An 18355-nucleotide genomic window follows, 5' to 3' on the forward strand; every position below is an offset into this window, starting at 1 on the left:
CACAGCTGATGATGAAGGGTCAAGAACTGCCCTCTGAGTGGGGTCATAGTTTTCAGCACACAGATGGATCAAATCAGGGAATTGGTGAACTTGAGGGAGCTTAAAAATAGGGAGGAATGAGTCCCATATGCCCAGCACATCTGTTCCAGCCTCATGCTTGGCCTTCAATTCATTGAGCAGGTGGATGTGGAACTTAGTACCCATCAGCATTTCCTCTGAAATCTGATAGTCCATGTCTGCCAGAGACTGCCATTCCAATTGTCTCTGAGGGGCATTTAATGGAGCAACGTTCAATGCTATTGGAGCTACTGGTGGATCCATGGCTACTGAGGCTCTTGATTTGTATGTAAACCGGTTCCAATTGAACAGAACGACACAGAGGAGTGTTTCTTTGCAAGGGAGGTGAAATATAAGAAACAGAAGGCAAATTGAGTAAAACAGCAATTGAAATACTGTTTAAAGGACTGATAACATCATAGCAGGACTGAGCAAAGTGTTTTCTGTGGTGAATTTGGTCAGTTAAGGTTCCTAGTTCACGATTGCGCGAACTAGCTGTGAATTTTCAACTCAATTTGTCAAATACAGCCCTGCAGGAGTTTAATGGCTTCACTGGCTGGATATAAGTGCAGGTCACTGGGTGTTTAACGGTGAAAACAGAGTTTTACAGTCTGTAAACAGTTTATTTGCGGAATTATGGATAAAACCAGGCTTATGGGATGATTTTGAAGAATACCTGGTGAATTCGTCGGCAAGAGTTGCGAATGCAGGTGCAATGGAGGCTCTGGCGGTCTCGGAATCGACTTTAGCAGGCTGGTGCCGGTTTGAACGTGAGCAGCATGCAAAAATAGCAGTAGTGTCTTTTGCCCAAAAGTGGAAAAAACATGAGATTTTGGCCTAAAAATGGATTTTTGGCAATATTGGCGCGTTTTTGGGATGACGTCAGCGTGACGTCATCGGGTGGGGTCGGAGTCGGATGACGTCAGCATGACGTCACTGGGTGATGTGGCAGGTCCTGGTTGGTCCACGGATATGCTGAAGTGGCGGACACATTGGCACAGGGGCGGACAAAAAGGTTGACGCGATGGCGGGGTGGCAATGACGTGGGGATGACGTTGGATGAGCGGGTCGACCGAAACCGGAAACGGTTAGCGGTTTTATATCGCACCGCTATAGCTACGGAGGTGGAATGTGTCAGGCGTACCTCCGATGCATTGTGGGGAGGGCGCGTGGCGGGCGCCTGACGTCACCTTCTGACAGATATCGGAAGGTATCTGTCGGACGTCGGGGCCGCTCCGATATGAACGAGGGCCGTCGGATCACATGGGTCGGATCCGACGGTTGACGGAAGAGTGATGTGATCGGACAATACGGATGGGGGGCGGGATTAATTTATTATTTGTTTTGGAATTTGCGCCCGGTGGAAAACATTAGGATATGGTGTTTTACAATGTTTTCAATGTATTTTGAAAAATCAAACATATGCGCCGAAACTTTGGATAAGTGCCAAAAGGTGGGTTTTTGGGTTATTTCATAATTTCAAAGGGGTTTATGGGTAGGAGGGGGTTTTATAAGGTTTTTCTTTACAAACGAAGGTTTAATGGGTGGAATGACTTTAAAGAAGGGAGAGGGGTGAGGTTTAGGTTCATCAAAGTGACCAGATGTCATTTTGATTCCTGACAGAGGATTTATTGGCTATAATGCCAAGGGGAGGGATATTTATACAAAATTTGGGATTTATACACCGTGGTGTTATAATACTAGGGAAAGGGTAATATAGGGGAATTATATAATAGAGTTAGGGTTATCATGGATGAAAGGGGTTGATGAGGGGGGATAACACTAAGTTTATTTGAAAATAACTTAGCTTAAGGAGTAGATCAAAATGAAAAGAGTTTTAGACAAGAAATGTGGCTTCTAATAGGACTAAGAACCACACAAAACCACCAATTCTTTCATGAATATCAACTGATGGGGGGATGTTAGAAATGAATGAAGAAGGGAATATTGGGAAGTTAGACATGCTTCTTTTCTTGCTACAACCTGATAGAGAAGAAGACTTCTCCATCTATTGACTTTGCTTTGTGAGATAGGTTAGCATACCTTCAATTTCAATGAATGATACTTCTGCAACCCCAACTGCCTACCCATCTACTTGCCTAGCATTTTTTGTTTCTTCTTGGAGGGTGCACTTGGACTTGCAGACCCTTATCTGCCTTTTCTTTTCTTTGGCTTTTTTCTTTTGTTTTTCTATCTACTTCTACCCTTATTTCTTGCCAGGTCCCAGATTAAGCTGTTGGGAGCCTTTTCTTCTCTACCTAAACTACTTGTTTGCCAAGATTAAACAGTTTGGTCAGACCTCTTTCTCTATTCTACAACTGAAAATTTAAAACATGGCATGATCCAGATTAGGCTATTGGACCATCCATCAAAATTGAGTCTACATCAAGCTATAAGCACATATTGTATTCTCTTGGAAATATGTGATCTTTGCATCATCAAAGTAGAGCATATTTGGACCTTTTCATTTCCAATCATGAAATATGAAACCTATTGGTATAGGTAGCTAACAGTGGCTCCACATGGGGATGGTTTTTCATTTGAAAGACCAAGAACAGCAGGTCAGATTGCCTTGGCCCTTGACTGCTTTTGCCAACATTTTGAAGTTTGCTGCTTTGATATGCCCAAATTGTGTACTTCTCTTCTTGGTAGACCTCTGATTCTATTCACCTTTCGCTGGCAGTTTAAGAAAACTTTGAGAACTTGCATCTTTACATGTTGACAGAAAATAATATATACATCTGGCTATGTACAAGGGAAAATTCAGGCTGCACTTATGGGTGATATTCAAAATAGTGCTTCAGCATCCTGCCATTCACAGGACCTTCATCCAAATCAGTTTCATTGAGACTTTTAAGGAAATAAGTGTTGTTTCCTTGTACTGCTTGGACAGCAAATGGTCCTCTCCAAAGGGAATCAAATTTTCCATGTTTTCCCTTATCTTCTCTTCTTGAATCCCACTTGAGGACTTTGTCACCAATGTTGAAATCTTCTGCCTTGGTTCTTCTGTCAAAGGCCTTCTTTAATTTTTCTTGTAGGACTTGAACTCTGCTGAAAACTTGGTCTCTAGTTTGCTGTAAACATATGATTTGATTGATTCTTCTTTGCATATCATTTGGTTCAGCTTGGCTTTCTTGAAGAAGTTTCATAACAGGTACCCCTAGTGATGAGGGAAATTTGGCTTCCAATCCATAAACCAACTCATATGGGCTGGTCCCAATTGATCTCTTGGTTGTTAGTCTATCTGCCCATAGAGCATTTACAAGTTTCTTATGCCAATTCTTTTTGTTCTCTTCTAGTACTTTCTTTATGATGTTTACCAGGCTTTTGTTTGATGACTCAGCAAGGCCATTACCTTGGGGATAGTATGCAGTAAAATGGCCTAAGGTAATGTGAAATTTGTGGCAGAAATTCACCATCTTCTTGGATCTGAAAGCAGCAGCATTGTCTGTTACTATTTTGTCAGGACAGCCAAATCTAGCCAATATGTTGTTCTCCAAGAACTGAATGATAGTGGAATCATTTGCTTGTCTGCATGGAACCGCTTCAATCCACTTGGTGAAGTAGTCTGTGGCTGTTAAGATCCATCTATGTTGGCCTGAAGATGAGGGATGAATTTCCCCAATGAAATCCAAGCCCCATTGTTGAAAAGGTCTCTCTGTTGTAGTAGGCCTCAAGGGAAGTGGCAGCAACTGTCTCTTTCCCTCAAACACTTGACATTTATGACATGATGTGGTAAATTTCTTAACATCAGAGAAAACAGTGGGCCAATAGTAACCAGCCCTTAATATTTTGTCCACAGTGGACTTCCAGTACAAGTGTCCACCACAGTCACCTGCATGAAATTCCTTTATGATATTGTCAGTTTCATTCTCAATTAGGCAGTTTAGCAATATTCCTTCATGTTTTTTCCACAATAAATTTCCATCCATAACACAGAATTTAGAAGCTTTCATTTTTAAGAACCTACATTTAGTTTTGGACAATCCTGGGGGAGCACACAGGTTTTGCAATACATAACATATATCAGAGTACCAAGGGGATTGTTCAAAGGCTACATTGATCTTTGGAGTCGCCAGCTTCGGTTCACTGTCCAGCTGGTTAATGTCTAAGGCTTGGAAATTTGCTTCTGTCATTAGTTTGGCCAAACCTTGCCCTTTTATTAGTTTTGTAGGTTTTATTTCAATATCAAATTCCAAGATGTTTGCAATCCACTTTCCTCTTCTGCCCTCTAAATTTTCTTGGGTGAGAATGTCTTTGACAATAGGACTGGGTACATAAGCTATAATATGTGAATAAAGGATGTAAATCCTAAAGTCCTTAATGGCTTTAACCAAAGCATAAGCTTGCTTTTCCATGATTTGATATTTTAAAGGTGCATCCCTAAGAGCTCTGCTAAAGAAAGCAATTGGCTTCTCATTTCCCTGGTCATCTTTCTGTAACAAAACAACAACAATAGTATGCTGGGAGGCAAAAGAGAAAATGATAAATTCTCTGTCAAATTGAGGATTGGTCAAGACCGGGGTTTGGGTAAGGGCCAGTTTTATACCTTCAAAGGCTTGATTGGCTTCAACAGTCCATTTGACTTTTGAATCTTTCTTTAGCATGTTATTTAATAATCTGATTAGTTCTGCTAGGTTTGGGATAAACCTTCTCAAGAAATTGATTTTTCCCAAGAATCCTTGCAACTCTTTGACATTTCTTGGGTGGGGCATTTGTAGGATAGCCTGTATCCTGTCCGGATCAATTCTAATGCCATCTTTAGAAATGATGTGGCCCAAGAGTTTGCCTTCCTCTAAACCAAACAGGGATTTCTTGGGATTCAAGGAAATCCCATATTGCCTGCATTTTAGGAAGATCTGCCTCAAATGCTTTATATGTTCTTGGTCTGATTTTGAGAAAGGTGTAAGGTCATCTAAGTAAATGACAAGGAAGTCATGAATCTCTTTGGAAAAAGCAATATCCATTGCTCTTTGAAAAGTTGCCCCTGCATTTTTCAATCCAAAAGCCATTTTCACATATTTGAAGGTTCCCCATGGGGTTGTGAATGCCGTTTTGTCTTGATCATCAGGGTGCACCAGGATTTGATTGAAGCCTGAAAATCCATCCAGTAATGAGATCCTTGAGGCCCCTACCACTCTTTGGAGAATGTGATCCATCTTGGGTAAGGGATAGTTGTCTTTGAGGGATACTTGGTTCAGATTCCTTAAGTCCACACACAACCTTATTTCACCAGTTTTCTTTCTTGTAGGGACTAAGTTGGAGATCCATTCCAAGAATCTGATTGGTGCTATGATGCCTGCCTTGAACATTTTCTGTACCTCTTGTTCCATTGCTGGGAGAAGCATTGGATTGATTCTCCTCAGTTTTTGTTTAAAGGGTTTTTGATCAGGCTTGAGAGGGATAGTATGCTGGATAACAGAGGTGTCATAGGATTTTAGGTCCTCATAACTCCATGCAAAGACATCCTGGAACTCTTTAAAGAGGTCAATGTATTTAGGCTTTTGATCAGGAGGTAGAGATGCAGACAATTTTATTATTTTGGGTTTGTCAATGGTACCAATGTTGCACTCTTCAATGGCTGCATTTTTGGTTTTCTGGGAATATCATTTGAGTCAAAGATGTCCTCTAGTGGAGTTAGGCCTGTTGGTAGAAAATTGTCTTTCAGTTCTATGATGTCAGTTTCAGCATTGTCCACTTCCTCACAATTGATTGGTTGAATTTGTTGAATGTTTTCCTTGCTGAAAATAGTTGGATTTAGCATTTGTTTTGCTGTTCTAGGTGATATTGGGTGAGTAATATTTTGAAACTGTATTTGTGATGGACCTGCTCTTTCAAGTATTTGTGATTGACTTGCTATATCAGTGTCAATATTTAATCCTGCAAATTCTTGTTGCAGAGTTAAAAAATGGTTTATTTGCTTGTCATCCTCAAATACTTGCCAATCATTAACATTGTTTGGAATGGAGGGTCTGTGTTTTACCTCAGCGGTAAAACAATGATGGGGCTCAAAAGGCAGCTTGCAGGTACTTGCAAATGTGGCTAAACTATGAGCATGCAGATTGTGGGTTCTAGGAATTTTAGTGATTTGGAATTCAGAGAAAAAGTTTAGTACCTCAGCAACAGCAGACCTATAAGTCCTTAGTCTTTTGCCATTGGTGACAAAGTTTCCCTTCACTTGTTGGATAACTAAATCTGAATCACCCATGATTGAAACCCTGGCAGCTTGTAAGAACTTTACTAACTTGAGGCCTAGTAAAAGAGCTTCATATTCTGCCATATTATTAGTACATCTGAAGTTTAATCTATAGGCTCTGCCTTCTGCATGACTATTTTCTTTATTGTGTACCCAAACTCTAGCTCCTGCCCCTAATTTGTTGACTGAGCCATCAAATTCAAGGAACCATAGAATATCTTGTTGTGAAGGAGATTTAACAATCTGTTCATGGGCTGGCAAAGTAAGTTGAAGTTGTGGTTTTTCATCTGGCTTGTATTTTAGGACAGTCTCATCATTTGATTGGATATTCTTGACAACTAGGGCAGCAACAACATCTAGTGTTTGATTTACTGTTGTTTCATGGGTGGTAATTCTTTCATTGGAGTCTTCCTCCTGTATAAGTATCTTGGTTTCAACCTCACCTTTTGAAGGAGTTGTGCTGTCATTGAAGAGAATGTATGAGTCTATGTCTGAATGGACAGCATATATGGGAAAGTTTTGAGGCTTTTCTTCACTGCTGACCATGTATTTCATGAGTGTTTCTCTGTACAGTCTTTTTGGTTGCCCAAAAATAGAGATGGTGGCATATGACATGTCTAATTGTAGGGAACCTTGGAGTTTAGCTCCCCATGATCTTGATAACAACATCCCATACTTAGGTGGGATATCAGCAACTACCACATCCATTAGGATTGTTTTGTTTGGGTATTGAACCAGAGACACACATAAATCTTTTATGAGACCCAGACACTTGACTTGGCTGGAGTCAAAGGAAAACAGGTCCTTGTATGGTCTTGTTATATCTAGATTCAATCTCTCCATGACTGCTTTTGGCATGAGATTGTGAGAGGCACCTGAGTCAAACATTGCATTATGTAATATTTTATCATGAATATGTAGGCTGACATAAAAAGGTAATACCCCTGTGGCTACCATTTTTCCATCCACTTCTGGGCCGAATAGTAATTCTGGGGTGTCATCCAGCACATTGACATCATCTTTGTTGCTAGTGAGTTGAAGGGACTTTTTGATCTGTAGTTTATAGATGTCATGCTTGGCTAGTTCTGAGAGAGGAATTGCTATCTTTAGTTTGCCAATTTCAGTTTCTAGGTCAAAGGGTTTTTCAGATTGGGTCTTAGGGTTATGGATAACAGTCCTTTCCTTGTTCATTAAATCTTCTTCTTGATTTTTATCTTGACTTTGGGACTTGTCCCTTTTACTCATCTCTTGAGGAGTAGCATTTAAATTAGGTTGAGAGGGTGAAGTAGCCATAGGCTGCTGTTTTAAGGACATTGGTTCAGTAATCTCTTCAATAATTACTTCTTCTGCAGGTGAATTTGTTTTGTCATTAGGCTCTGTGACTATGGCTCTTTTAGGCTGCTGATTATCCTTTATCTTTTCAGGCTGATTTACGTTCACAGTTCTACTCCTTAGCTTGTATTGTTTATGGACTTCATAGACAGCAGTGTCATAGCCTTGTTTAAAGTCAAAGGATTCACCTGATTTAGTTTGGAACAGTTTGATTTCATCATCCTCATGATCTTCTTGGGTTAAAAAGACTTGACTTTCACCATCTAGACCCATTAAATTAATCTCAGGATCTTCATTGGGCTCAGTTGATGTGGAAGTTTCTGCATAATTTTCTTGGAAAGGGGGTCTTATGTCTTGATCGGCACTGGCTTTGCCAATGCCTAGGTTTTGAGTTCTCCTAAAATTTGGATTCCTAGGAGGGTTGTTTTGTGGTGCTTCCCATGATGATTTTCTTTCAACCGATTCCACTCTATCACCCAATCTTTTCATTCCATTGAGTATTGCATCCAGCTTTTGATCAAAGGCAGAGGGTTCCTCTTTGAAAACAATCCTCTTTTACAACCTTGCTCTGTTTCTTTTGGCAATTAAGTTGGCTTCCACTGTGACAGAAACCCTTTGGGCCTCTGCAAGGGACTGAGGATCTCTTTCTTTTAACTGATAGGCCATGTCAGGGTCAAAACCATCAGGGAATTTATACAAAGCTAGATCAGGAGGGGGTCTTAAATTTTGTGGGATTGCGTTATATACATTGTTAAATCGTGCACAATATTCCAAAACTGTCTCTTGGGGACCTCTTTTGATAGTGTCATATTCCCCAAGTATGTGCAGAGGATCCTTCTTCTTCTCCCATCTGCTAGTAAAGGCTTGATACAGTTCATCAGGAGTTGTGATGGAATTTGCATTCAGGGATCTAAACCAAGTTCTTACATCCCCAGTTAGGCTTTGAACAAACATCCTCATTCTGACACTGTCATCATCTATTTCATAGGTCTCAAAATGATCTTGCATCCTCTTAGCATGCTGGACAGCTGTCAGAGGGCCATTGGAGTCAAAATATAAGATTTTGGTTTGGTAATCTTGAGGTAGAGCTGCAGCATTAGCTGGTATTTGCAAGGGTGCATATCTGTTAGCCATATTTACAGGGTTTAGAGGATTAACAGGGGTAGCTGGGATAATAGGAGCAGTGGGTACTACAGGGGTAATAGGTAAGGGTGAACCTACAGTGTTGGTCAAGGGGATATGCGCAGTGGATGAAGATGTGAGAGGAGGACTTTGAGAAGTGGATGGTGAACTAGGGGAAGTAGGGGTGGACCGGAAAAGGACCTTGCATGGGGTAGAGATAAGGCTGGGATGATCTGAATCTGAGGTTAAATCAGCAGGCTGCTCCTGCCTTTGCTGCCTCCTAATGTTTCTAGGGATGGTATTTGGGTTATCAACAATGATGGGTGGATTAGGGTCAGGATTCGCCCTAGTATTCCATGGATTTTTCTTGGGAGCCAGCTTCTAACTGTTTTTTAGGATTTTATAGGAAGTTTTTTATATTTGCAAGGACTGGATAAAGATTTTGGAATGGCTATATATATTCCAAAGCTGAGATGAAGACTTACTGAAAAAACTCTTCCCTAAAGATGTCCATGTGATACAGAAACAGTTTTGAAGGCCTCCTGACTGATTTCAAGCTTGATTTACACCTTTGAGAGATGTATAGAAATTGGAAAATCCTAAGAAGTCCCCAGTGGAGTCGCCAATTATGTTAACACCCAGGTTGTTCCCTATGACTCCCAAGGGAATACGGCCGGGGTAACCACTAACCAATCTTTGGATCACAGTTCCTAGCCAAACTGTAATTGGAGAGGGCTCTCTCTTTATGATTTGTCTCTGTTCTGATGGTGTTTTAGGCTAGCTATTATGCTCAGATTTTGGTTTATGTTTTGGTTGAAGGATTTCTTTCAGGGCTTAAGATGTAGTGTTCAGAGAATAGTATATCATTGGGCAATGGAGTCTAGAGCTAAGAAATGCTTTGAAATGCAGGAGTGGTGATGTTCAGACTGCAGGGCCTATTGTGTATCTCAAACAAACAAATTTAAACTTAAGTGGTGATGCATGGTCAGCTAACAGAAAGCAATTAAGAATTCTCTATTAAGCTGGTGATGTGAAAGTGAAACATGTTGCACAGGAGCAAACTTGAATTCCTGAAACAAAGGTCACTGTGAAAGATATATTCTGAAAGTGCAGCAATTAAGAATTACACTTAACAAGAGTATAGCTGAAGAAAACATTCATTAGCAACAAAGATTGAACTCAGGGTATTGCATGAATAAGTCCTGAAGGTTATTCTTTTTCTTTGTTGTCAAACACTTAGAAATTAGAAACATATATGGATGTTAATAGATCGAAAATACATAACAGAGAGAGTTACAGAAACTTATTGTTTTGTGAAATACACAAGAATCCAGCAGTTTTCAACAAACACCAGAACGCATTCAACAGTTCAGAAATCCGAGAAATTCCATCACTTTCTTTATTAAACTCTGAAAGGATTACAACATACAAACTTCTTCAGGAGAAATCAACAACAACCCCTCAAGCTTGTGCGAGGGGCAAATATATACTATCGGTTGTTACAAAATATCTGAGTGCTAAGTTATCTCAGAATTGAATATCTTACCAACTTTGTACAGAATGGTAGATAAGAAGTTATTACATCATTGAATACAAAGTAAATGCATCTTTATGTTTGTCAGAAGATATTTTGGCCTTTGAAGGCCAATGAGTCGGTTGGAGTGATCTGCATTAATACTGAGAAATGCGCTTTTGGAGCTGCTCTGCTGTAGCTTCTCGGCCTGGACACCTGTAGCTCCCTTCCTTGCTTAGTTGGCCGAAATTTCTACTGAGTTGGCTCAGCCTTTATCTTTAAACTCTGCTGATTCTTTTAAACTGTCCTGTATATGGCAGTTTGCATTTTCCATGAACAAAATTTGTTGAATGGCACCCTGTTTATAAAATTTTCTGTATGGCCTTAGTCCACCAGTCTACTGTAGGTAGTTGATGCCTGAGAATTGCATCCATAGTCTCCTCTGCCTCTGTATACTTATAAAAATTGGGAGGTGCCTCAAACAGGTGTTTGATTTCATTCATTATAAAAAATAAATTTTCTACTCTGTTGTAGAGAGTCTGTCCTGTGGCTGGCCCTGTTTCTTCTGAGGTGCTGGGCCTCTCGTTGATCTGACTAGTGGCAAATGTGTTCACCCTTTTGGCATACTGTTCATGTGTGAATAGTCTTCTTGAGCTATTCAGTAAGCTAGGAAGCCCTCTGTTTTGTAGCACCTGAAACTTCTCCATGAACCTGTTCACCTCAGTTTGCGTGTCCTGGGTTCTTCTCTCTAATGTCTGCACTAAGTTTCTCAGTGTGAGAACCCTCTTGATTAACTGAATGTGCTCAGTTCTGTTTGGAATTCCCATGGCAGCCAACTGAGTGCTTGTCCTATTGTTAAGCACATTGATCATCCTGGTGGCTATCTCAGGCATGTTGCTTAGAGCAGCTCTTGCTCTCTGAATTTCAGTCTGTGCTTTTGGAATGAGGTCCAACTGCTCATGGATTGTTTCAATGTATTGCCATTGCTCATTAATAGATTGGCCAATGTTAGCCCATAGCACTATTTTAACCTCAGCCACCACCTTATCTAATTTGAGCTCATTTTCTAGCTCTTTGATTTTATCTTTGAGGGCTTTTATCTCCCTACCCTTTTCTGCCACAGACTGCTTGGATTTGTCATATCTATCATTCACTTTGGCCAATCTATCCCTGGTCTCATTCAGCTCTGTCATTTGAGCTTCCAGGGCCTGGATCTCATTCCTCAGTTTTTGCATGTCCAGGCTTGGGGCCTGCTCTGTTGCTGGTGGTGCTGCTGAAGTGGATGTTGCTGCCTGTTCTGCTTGTTGAGGAGGAGGAACAGTGATTGGAGCAGTTTCCTCAAGATTTATCACTTCAGGAGGAGGCTGGGAGGTCTGACCTTCTTCTCTTTGCTTCAAAGCTGCCTGTAGTGCTGCCTGTGCAGCCTCTGATTCTCCCAGCTTTTCTTGTGTCTGGATAAGCTGCTTGTAGAGAGACACCAGCAAATCTGTGGCTTCTTTATCATGCCTCTGCTGGGCAACCTCATCCGTTTGAGGGTGAATTGTGGCTGGCATTTTTATCTTTTTCTTCAAAGCAGCCATGTCTGCATCCCTTAACTTCAATATCTCCTGGATGCCCTTGATATCTTTGGGATCATGCCCAATCTCAATAATTATATCTTCTAAGGACCTAATTCTGTTGTCCTTAGCCTGTGATGATGCCCTTTCCAACTCAAGTTGGGCAGCTGTATTATTAAGGCTATTTTCCAGCCTATAATTGTCCAAGGTTTTGTCTGCCAAGGAGACATAGACCATCTCACCTGTTTGTTTGTGCAACTCAATTTTATCCATTGGGTGGATGTCTTTGGCAAGGACCTCAAGATTGGTCCTTATATAATCTGCATGAGTTTGGGGCTGTGCTACAGCTGGTAAGAAGTGACTCATGATCATCTTTCCTTCACTGACATCAAAAGCAGACATCAGTCTTTGCTGGTTGGTGGGAGCCATCTTCAGCAAATGATTATACAACTGTATTTTTATGGGCTCACTCCTTCTCTTTATGTCTATGAACTGTTGTTTGATGCTCAGTTCACCCTCCCTCTGCTGGCTAGAGGAGCTGACCTCTCCTCCCACAGTTCTGTTCTGTTCCTCTTGGAAGGAACTTGCAGATACTTCCCTGCTAGGTGGGCCCATGCCCAGAGACTGCCCTGTTGGCATTTCCTCATCAGAGAAAGGGTTCATTCTCTGTCTTTTCTCACCATGACTTTCTGATGTGGTCAAGGGAGTCTCTCTGTCCCTTTTTCTGCTAGTATCCTCCTTTTGTGGAGTTTGGAGGATTGATGCATCAACTGATGTTTCTTGCCTAGGAGGCACCGTATTTTGTGCTTGCTGTTCTGTGGAAATTGGGGCCTCAACTGCCCCTTCTTGCTGTGGGGGTTGCTCTTTATTATGCTGCCCATCTTCTTGCTGCAATTCCTGTTGTTGTTGTTGTTGTACCTGTTGCTGCTGTTGCTGCACCTTTTCATGCGGTGGCTGTTCAGTATCCATCTCTTTTTCCTTGCCCTTGCTAGATATATCTTCAGTGGCTTTGGGTGCTTGCTGATTTGCAGTCGAGGAGGATGCAACTGCTCCCACTTGTGTGCTTGGCAGTGAAAACACCTGTGAACAAAGTTCAAGGTCAGCCATCTTTTTAAGATTCCTCACTGCTCTTTGATTCAGCTCTTCTTGTGTAACCGGTTCTTCTAGGGTTCCTCTCCTCCATTTTGCTTGGTTAGCATGTTTTTCAATGTGAGGGATCTTTACATGATCATAGCCAGAGAGCCTATATCTGAGCCTTCTCAAAGTGATGAAGTGGTTGGGGTCATAAGGTTTCCAGAGGAAACTGGTTTGAAGGCCAAGGGACTCAAGCATCCTGTCTGCTTCTCTCCAACCTTCCTCCCTTTGGTTATAGACAAAGTGGCCAAGTTGGTTCCTGACTTTCAACTGTGCTTTCTTGCCTTTGCCTGAAAAGTGAAGCACATCAACATTGCCAAACTGCCTGAAGTATTCTAGGGCAAATAGCCTCATAGGCACATATCTGGGTAGTCTGTAGGGAGGCAGTTCACACCCATACATCCTGATGACGGTGTGGTGCTGGTAAAAGTACCAGTCCCCAATGCTGTATGATTTGGATAACTGCAGGATCCTTTGCATTTCATCTGTGAGCCTTGGAGGAGGTGAGCCCATCATCATTGACATAGCTGGGTGGATGAACTGATCTATGAACTCACAATAAGTATAAGGAGTTTCAAATCTACAGTGGAAAACAGATGACCAATAGACCACTGATCTTGGATTGCCTTGGGCATCCTCTCTTTTGATTGGGAAAGAGAATTTCTGATGTTGATGATATAAGATCAAGTGGTAAATGTAGGAGGTATACTGAACACTCTTTCTCTTGCCAGGTTCATTAGTTGCTCATGTATTTTGTCTGCTATATAGGTGGCATAGTCATAGCAAATAGGAGATTTGCCAGGAGCAAACATGAGCATGATTGCCAGCACAGTTTGATCAACAAACTCAATGGAGTTGTAGCCCAAAATGGGACTAATCATGTCTGCCAGATCTCTGCCCAGTTGGTTGAGGTATACTTGATTGATAGGAGGATACTTCACAGAGTCAGAGCCAATGTATAGCTGGTTTAATTTGGTGACCTGAGCATCTGTCATTCTGGCTCCTTGATTTATCAGGTCTACAAGTGATAGAGGGGCCAGTTTCTTCTCAGTCTTGAAGCAGAGCATATCCTTGATAGCTTCTGGGGTGACATAAAACACAACTGATCCTGAAGGGTCAAGAACTGCCCTCTGAGTGGGGTCATAGTTTTCAGCACACAGATGGATCAAATCAGGGAATTGGTGAACTTGAGGGAGCTTAAAAATAGGGAGGAATGAGTCCCATATGCCCAGCACATCTGTTCCAGCCTCATGCTTGGCCTTCAATTCATTGAGCAGGTGGATGTGGAACTTAGTACCCATCAACATTTCCTCTGAAATCTGATAGTCCATGTCTGCCAGAGACTGCCATTCCAATTGTCTCTGAGGGGCATTTAATGGAGCAACGTTCAATGCTATTGGAGCTACTGGTGGATCCATGGCTACTGAGGCTCTTGATCTGTATGTAAACCGGTTCCAATTGAACAGAACGACACAGAGGAGTGTTTCTTTGCAAGGGAGGTGAAATATAAGAAACAGAAGGCAAATTGAGTAAAACAACAATTGAAATACTGTTTAAAGGACTGATAACACCGTAGCAGGACTGAGCAAAGTGTTTTCTGTGGTGAATTTGGTCAGTTAAGGTTCCTAGTTCACGATTGCGCGAACTAGCTGTGAATTTTCAACTCAATTTGTCAAATGCGGCCCTGCAGGAGTTTAATGGCTTCACTGGCTGGATATAAGTGCAGGTCACTGTGTGTTTAACGGTGAAAACAGAGTTTTACAGTCTGTAAACAGTTTATTTGTGGAATTATGGATAAAACCAGGCTTATGGGATGATTTTGAAGAATACCTGGTGAATTCGTCGGCAAGAGTTGCGAATGCAAGTGCAATGGAGGCTCTGGCGGTCTCGGAATCGACTTTAGCAGGCTGGTGCCGGTTTGGACGTGAGCAGCATGCAAAAATAGCAGTAGTGTCTTTTGCCCAAAAGTGGAAAAAACATGAGATTTTGGCCTAAAAATGGATTTTTGGCAATATTGGCGCGTTTTTGGGATGACGTCAGCGTGACGTCATCGGGTGGGGTCGGAGTCGGATGACGTCAGCATGACGTCACTGGGTGATGTGGCAGGTCCTGGTTGGTCCACGGATATGCTGAAGTGGCGGACACATTGGCACAGGGGCGAACAAAAAGGTTGACGCGATGGCGGGGTGGCAATGACGTGGGGATGACGCTGGATGAGCGGGTCGACCGAAACCGGAAACGGTTAGCGGTTTTATATCGCACCGCTATAGCTACGGAGGTGGAATGTGTCAGGCGTACCTCCGATGCATTGTGGGGAGGGCGCGTGGCGGGCGCCTGACGTCACCTTCTGACAGATATCGGAAGGTATCTGTCGGACGTCGGGGCCGCTCCGATATGAACGAGGGCCATCGGATCACATGGGTCGGATCCGACGGTTGATGGAAGAGTGATGTGATCGGACAATACGGATGGGGGGCGGGATTAATTTATTATTTGTTTTGGAATTTGCGCCCGGCGGAAAACATTAGGATATGGTGTTTTACAATGTTTTCAATGTATTTTGAAAAATCAAACATATGCGCCGAAACTTTGGATAAGTGCCAAAAGGTGGGTTTTTGGGTTATTTCACAATTTCAAAGGGGTTTATGGGTAGGAGGGGGTTTTATAAGGTTTTTCTTTACAAACGAAGGTTTAATGGGTGGAATGACTTTAAAGAAGGGAGAGGGGTGAGGTTTAGGTTCATCAAAGTGACCAGATGTCATTTTGATTCCTGACAGAGGATTTATTGGCTATAATGCCAAGGGGAGGGATATTTATACAAAATTTGGGATTTATACACTGTGGTGTTATAATACTAGGGAAAGGGTAATATAGGGGAATTATATAATAGAGTTAGGGTTATCATGGATGAAAGGGGTTGATGAGGGGGGATAACACTAAGTTTCTTTGAAAATAACTTAGCTTAAGGAGTAGATCAAAATGAAAAGAGTTTTAGACAAGAAATGTGGCTTCTAATAGGACTAAGAACCACACAAAACCACCAATTCTTTCATGAATATCAACTGATGGGGGGATGTTAGAAATGAATGAAGAAGGGAATATTGGGAAGTTAGACATGCTTCTTTTCTTGCTGCAACCTGATAGAGAAGAAGACTTCTCCATCTATTGACTTTGCTTTATGAGATAGGTTAGCATACCTTCAATTTCAATGAATGATACTTCTGCAACCCCAACTGCCTACCCATCTACTTGCCTAGCATTTTTTGTTTCTTCTTGGAGGGTGCACTTGGACTTGCAGACCCTTATCTGCCTTTTCTTTTCTTTGGCTTTTTTCTTTTGTTTTTCTATCTACTTCTACCCTTATTTCTTGCCAGGTCCCAGATTAAGCTGTTGGGAGCCTTTTCTTCTCTACCTAAACTACTTGTCTGCCAAGATTAAACAGTTTGGTCAGACCTCTTTCTCTATTCTACAACTGAAAATTTAAAACATGGCATGATCCAGATTAGGCTATTGGACCATCCATCAAAATTGAGTCTACATCAAGCTATAAGCACATATTGTATTCTCTTGGAAATATGTGATCTTTGCATCATCAAAGCAGAGCATATTTGGACCTTTTCATTTCCAATCATGAAATATGAAACCTATTGGTATAGGTAGCTAACAGATTCACATCACCACCCGGATCAAAAAATGGGAGTTCTCAACATGCTCTTCACCAAGGAATTAAGAATATTAGACAGAGAACATATAAAGGAAGAAATTGAGTATCTTAAAAATGTCTTCTTAAACACTAACTACAAGCTCAAGGATATCAAAAAAGCCATCAAAAGAGCCAGATCAAGAGCCACAACTATGCACCCCTCTTCCAGCTTTCAAATCCCAATTGGTAAAGGCTATCTCCCTGACATCTAGGGTGTCACTAATAAATTAGCCAGGGTTGTCGGAAATAATATTGGGGGGTGGGGGTGGGGCACGAGCGGGGAGGGTGAATTAGTATTAGAAAATCAACAATATTTCATTTCCATAATCAGATTCATATACGCTACTTCAGTTAATGGAACTTGCGTGTATACACAACTGTATTTAAGGAAACTAGTGTATATCCTGCAAACTTATGATTCAGTTAATTTATCATATGTTGATCTGCAGTCTTATACCAGTACGCAGGCGTCTACCTACAGAAGGCTACAACCTTCTCTCGTTCTCCAGCTTCTCCTGGAAGGGAGCTACAACCCCCTAGCTCTTGTACTAGCTGATGTGTTTACTAGTACGTAAGTGTAGGCCTACAGAAGGCTACAACCTTCTCTTTTCTTCCAGGGACCATGTTTCATAAATTTTCAGACTGGATCCATCAATAACATCAATCAAACATCAAATTTATCTGCATCAACCAATCTCCTTTGCACCAACCAAAACTGAATCGATCAATCACTTCTCAGAATGCTGTAACCAGAATACAGTAACAGTGATAAGAACCCAGAACACTGCAACAACAAACAGAAGTAGCTAAAGCATATTTTATGAGATATATGCTACTTCAATGTGTCGAACCTGCGTACATATGCTGTTTTCTCAAGGCGAACCTGCGTACAAATCTGCAAATCAAATTTAAGATGTATACGTTGTTTTGATATGCAGAACCAATGTGTATACGCGCCTTTGCTAAAATGAACCTGCGTACATATCTGTACATGATGATTTAATATTTACAACAATTTCAGATTACAGTTATACCTAGATCATCATATTTACAGTATACAACATGCGCCAGTTATTCAGATAAAATATCAAAACCACACAAAGATACTTCACTTCAAGCCTTAAGATATTGACCCATCAATAGAGCTTATCCTTCATCAAGCACTCAGGTTCATCATTGATTCAGATCCAGTTGTGCACCATAACCCAATAACCTATATTCTGGATCTTGCTTTTCATTAGATATTCAATACTTGAGTGCCTTTGGCTAATGATCTTCTCCTCCTTTTATAGTCTTAGGCCTTACTCAATACCATGGACCAAAACTACTTAGAACCAATGCCTTGGACCAAATACTTGGGGTCAACACTTCGGACAAGATACCTTGGACCAATACCAAGGATCAAAATACCATGGAACAAATACCACAGACCAAAACTAAGTTTTACAACATGTACGCACCTTTCCTTCCATGAAAGTGAGTGTGTACGCTATACACGCCTTTTGGTCTGCAAACCCACGTGTACATGCATCTTGGTCAATGGGGAACCTACGTATACCTCTCTTTCTTCATTATGTGAGCCTGAACTGTGATCTGTGATCTGTGTGAGTTGTCATCAAGGACAACACCTGTGTCATAGTGCCAAACCTGTATCATAATGCCAACAATCTCCCCCTTTAGACTTGATGGCAACCCCAAGTCACTCTCCCCCTTTGTCATCAAGGGCAAAGGGTTATGCTCCC

Source organism: Pinus tabuliformis, chromosome 2_2 (assembly GCF_031772625.1).
Source record: "Pinus tabuliformis cultivar Carrire ecotype Pingquan chromosome 2_2, CPIR1, whole genome shotgun sequence".
Taxonomy (NCBI): Eukaryota; Viridiplantae; Streptophyta; class Pinopsida; order Pinales; family Pinaceae; genus Pinus; species Pinus tabuliformis.